The sequence below is a fragment of the Chrysochloris asiatica genome, unplaced genomic scaffold (assembly GCF_000296735.1).
Source record: "Chrysochloris asiatica unplaced genomic scaffold, ChrAsi1.0 scaffold00070, whole genome shotgun sequence".
Classification (NCBI taxonomy): Eukaryota; Metazoa; Chordata; class Mammalia; order Afrosoricida; family Chrysochloridae; genus Chrysochloris; species Chrysochloris asiatica.
The window spans coordinates 13,260,415-13,265,776 of NW_006408588.1; positions in this window are offsets into that span (position 1 = coordinate 13,260,415).

Sequence of the window (5,362 nt, forward strand, 5' to 3'; positions counted from 1 at the left end):
ATAACAACGTACAGTGTGGAGGAGGCAGGGGGATGGAACCACCATAAATCCTTCACAATAATTATGCTGTTATTGTTTGCGATCCCTGGGTGGCACAAACTGTTAAATGCTCAATTACTAAATAAAAGGTTGGCACCACCCAGATGCACCTTGAAAGAAAAGCTTGAAGATCTATTTCCAAAAGGTCACAGCCAGTGAACACCCTATGGAGTTCAGTTCTGTTCTGACGCAGACGGGGTCGCCATGAGTCAGAATTGACACTTTGGTAACTGGTTTGGTTTGGGTTGGTCACACAGTAGACAGGCCTCATTTCATCGTCACCACACCTCAAGGAGGTGGACACCACAATCATCATTTTATACAGACTGAAGTCCAGGGAGATGAAGAGCTTATTCAGAGCCACACAGCTAGCAAGGGGCAACATTAACCTTAGAACCTGTGCTCTTCATGAGCTTTCTGTGACCCCACCATTGCCTCAATAGATCTGGTTTTGGCAAACCTCATTCAACACATGTTTCCAGAGCATCTCCTGCCCAAGTCCTAGGGAAGGCACAGTCCTGGGACCCCAGCCCCCCACTCCACAGGTAAGCATACTCCCGTGTGCTCTGAGGAGGGAAGGAGTGATAAGTCCACTGGCCCCCTCCTGTCCTTCCCTCCGCTCTTTCTCTGTACAGGTGGGCATGCCCTGCCCCCTGGAAAACTGCTAGAACTCAGCTGTATAGACCCAGTGACTTGGAACTGGCATGCTGACCTGGTGCTGATGTAATCACTGTAGTTCAGGCTCCCAGCCGGGTGTGGCAGAATTGGCCACAAGTACAGCAACAATAAAGAAATCTCCAACATGTGCCAAGGGAGGGATTATCATATGGGCTTTTGCTTTTTATGAAATAGGAAAAGTGGATTTTTCTAGTTGACTGCCTTTGATCGCTTCTTCTCCATTTGTTTTAGAGTTGCACATCTGATGTGGCAGGGACTTCTCACATTCAGCTGAAAAAAGACTTCTTTTGAGCTCTTCTCCCAGCCTCCTATCACAGGAGAGCAGAGTGGCGGGCTTAGGGCAGCACTCGCCTGTCCCCCCAGGTCACTCCACAGTCCTGGGCATATCCCCAGCCTTCCTTACAGCTGTGCCTGTGCTTCTGTTATATCTGAATCCCCTTTTAGAATTGGCTTTTCTCTTTGTTGTATGAGTCCTGGTGTGATGCTCTAGGAAAGCAGTGAACTGCTAACCACAAGATTGGCAGTTCAAACCCACCAACCACTCCTAGGAAGCCCTGTGCAGGGTCACTAGGAGTCAGAACAGACTCGACAGTACTTAACAACAACTTGCTGTAGATTACTACTGCCACCTGGAAGCCAAAAAAAGGTCATCCTAAATAGGACCAAATAAAGCATCTCTATCTAAATCCACTGCTGCGCTGCTCTGAGGCTCTCAACTGAGTCCAGAGGTGGGAACTCAGACAGCAGCAGTGTGGGACAGGGCAAGGCAGGTCTTTTCAGAGCACACACCAATCACACCTGGAGTCTTGATAAAATGAAACTCAGATTGGGCAGGTCCAGAGTGGTTCTGAGATTCTGTATTTCTAACCAGCTCCCAGACACTGTAGGATGCTGTTGGTCCAAGGACCACAGTTTGAGTCTGAGGGTGAAGTACAAAGTCCTTGACCCGTGAGCTAGGAAACTATAACTATTCAGTGATGGTGTTTTTGTTAGTGTCCTCAAGTCGTAGAAAGCCTGAACAGGGTTTTCAAGAGCAACTGGTGGGTTTAAACTGCCAACCTTGTGGATAGCAATCAATTGCCACATAAGGGCTTAGTGTACTACAATTGGGTAAGATTAATGTTTCCAGGGAGTCTGTGGATGGTGCAAAGGGCTAATCTAAAAGTTAGCAGTTCAACTTCATCCATTGGCAGCTTAGAAGAAAGGTCTACTGATCGACTTCTAAAAAATCACTCTTTGAAAACCCTACCAAGCACAGTACTACTCTGACATAATTGGGTTCATCATGGATCTAAATCAACTTCATGGCACCTGAAGGGAAAGAAATTTTACAAAAGATAAATTTCTTGTGATGTTTCTTTAAAGTAAAAAAAAAAAAAAGATTTGGTCCAGGAGGTTTGGGAATTTGTATACTTCTCATACACTATACTTGCTTAATAAAAGCTCTAAAAAGTCCTATAGCAAAGAATAGTGTTTAACTCAGCTACATGTATTCTCAGAGTCAGGAGATGATTGTTCTTGGTGTTGTTAAGTACCATCAGGTCATTCCGACTCACAGCAGCCCTGTATAAGGTTTCTGAGGAGTGACTGGTGGATTTGAACCACTGACCTTGTGGTTAGCAGTTCAGTGCATATTGCACAGCACCACATCAGGACTAGAGGCCCGGTGTGGTGCTGTGGGTTAATGCACTGGACTGCAAAATTGGTTTGAACAACCAGGTTGGTGGTTCAAGCTCACCAGCTGCTCCTTGGAAACCCTATATAGGGTCACTATGAGTTGAAACCAACAGGATGGCACTTAACAACAACAACAACAACACACCCCTCCTTAAGCCAGACCCATCTAAGGGATAGCACTGAGATTTTTTAGGGTAACGTGACAGGATTCAGGTAACCCACCAATTTCTGAATCTTCAAGCTAAAGCAACTCAGTACACAGAGTCTCAGATAACTTAGCCACTGACCCCTGTGTGTGTGTGTGTATGTGTGTGTGTGTGTCAAAAACAAACACCACCACTCTTATCCCTCCCATATCCTCTACCCCTCTGTACCTACAAATTTCCTGAGAAGCACCCAAGGATTCTTGCCTTCCCCAAACACCTGTCTTCCCAAAACACTTAAAAGGATCCAGGAAGCAGTTGTTATAAACCTAGCAACAAGAGACGCTATCTGCCTAGCATATTTATAAGGACACTTGTCACAGAGACTATACACTAGACTTGTCAGTAGATACTATACCTGCTCCCAAAATGATTTGTAACTTTTTAGCCACTGCAATGCCAGCCATATGCCATCCTGTGATGATAATTCTGTTACCAGTTCAGGAAGGGACTTATTCTCTGACACCTGTTGTTACTTAGGCATAAATCTGTCCTCTTATATGATCCCCTCTTCTCTCCTTTCCAGGTAAGCAACAGAGGGGCCACCTGGTTTCCCATCACCTACATCCAAGAGCTCAAGACAGACCCAATAGCAGGGTCTTAGTTTAGAAAGTAGGGCATTGGTGGCAGGTGATTCATATCCAGGAAAAGGGACCCTAATACTACGTGGGGTTGTCTCCCACAGGAGCTAAACCCTGCTTTGCACATAGAAGCTCAATGGGGACTGCTGAAATGTCTGTGGATATAGGGAGCACAAGCAAGACTTCTGACTGGCCCTTTGAAGTTAAGGAAACCTTTTCTTTCATTTGTAATTTCTTAGAGGATGTGGGTAGATATCAACAGGTATGAAAGAAATTTTATTTAATCAGCATCTTGCCAAATGCTGCCTAATCACTCCAGTTTTCATCTAGAAACCAATCCACATATGTGTCACAGAAATGAATCAGAAAATCTGCTGCCACTTCATCAGAAATGAAGCCAGAGATGACAGAGACATTCCTCCATATTGGCTGAGTTATTCTTGGGACTCTAGACTGGTGGAAAAGGATGAAGAAGCCCCTGAGTATAGGCAGAGCTTGGTGCCACATATTAAATCACCGTACCTGCTTCGTATGCTTTCCCAACTTCTTAGCAATTTGACAGTCATTTCAGGGGGAGGAGGCAAGATGGCAGACTAGGTAGTATGGCTATATAGACCCTCCAACAAAGATAAGGAAAACCAAATGAAATAGATGATAGTCCCCAGACCCTGAGCTTCAGATGAAGGAATAAAGAAGTAGATTAATGCTTATTAGGAGAGAAAGCTTAACAGACACAGAAAAAGGAAAAGGAGAAAAATTGGTGACTTTTGCTAGCTAACCAGATATAGTGCAGTCATCTTATGCTTTGGTGAGAAGCTTCAGAGACATTGCAGAAACATACCAGTGACTTGTAGAGATAAAGGTGCAATGTTTCTGCTGGTTCCTCAGACTACCCTGGAGACCAGTGGCATGGCCAGCCCTCACCTGCATGCACCCTCAGTGAAGCTCCTCATCTTCTGGCAATCAGAGGTGAGCAATGCAGTTGTGAGACTCACCAAAGTGAGTGGGGAGCTACCTGCACCAACCTTGGTACCTAGATTCAAGTGATTTCCACTCCAAACATGTAGTGTTGGCCCTAGGCAGCCCCAGACTAGTCCTAACTACGAGAAGCAACTGAACAGGGGTGTGTGTGTATGTGTGTGTGGTGGGGGAGACAGGTGATTTGTGCCAGCTGGTCAGGCGGAACACAGCCATCTTGAAATTTTGCTGATGGATTTGAAGACAGAGGGCAGTTGGTGGTGCAAAGGCATACCACTTTATAGTCAGAGAGAAAGATGTAAATTTTTCTATTACCCTGGCAAAAAGAGGTGGTGTTACCAGCCCCCACCCATGTACACTCCTAGCTAAACTCCTATTCTCCAGGCAGTTGGAGCTGCATCAAAGGGAGCTAGCAGCATCAACCCTGGCACCTGGGATTAGGTGCAGCCCCTCCCACAATTGCAGAGCTGGTTCTGGCTAGCCCAAAACTAGCAAGACCTCTCACCTTTGACTGCCCTCTTGGCCAGAAATACCCAGATCCCCCAGCTGCTTTGGGGTCTCCATAAATTACTTTTGGATTGGGTGCCATAAAAACAATATCTAACCCTAAAGAAACTCCATCAAGGACTGGAAGTGTCACCATCTCACCCTTTACTCACTCACCATAGGAGGTCCTTGGTCCCAGGAGACCCAGAATTTTCTCCTCTCTTACTAGGGCACACACCCTGGTTTTTCCCTTTCACTGTTTTTGTTTGTTTATTTTTTCTTCCTTTCCTTCTTTTCTTCACCTACCCTTGCCTTTTATCCTTTCTATCTCTGTTTTCCTTTTGTCTCCTTTTTCTGCTCCTCTTTCCCAAAAGCTGCTGTCTTTCTTTTTTCTCTTGGTTTTTCTTTATTACTCTCTGATCTCTTTCCCTTCTACTCATCCCTCTTTCAAACTAGGTTTAAATCTTTTTGTCTCTTTTTGTTTTCACTCTTATTTTTTCTCTTGTGGGTTTTTTTCCCTTATTATTATTATTTTGGATTTTTTTCACTGTTGTTTGCCTTCTCACTTATGTGTGGTGTGTTTTCTATTCATGCCTCACCCAACATGGGGTGGCAAGATTTCACACTGCTATGTCTTCCTATCCATGAGCAGATAGTAATGTTTTGTAGATTCCTTTGATCCTCTGGTTAGATTTATTCCTAATTATTTCATCTTTCATG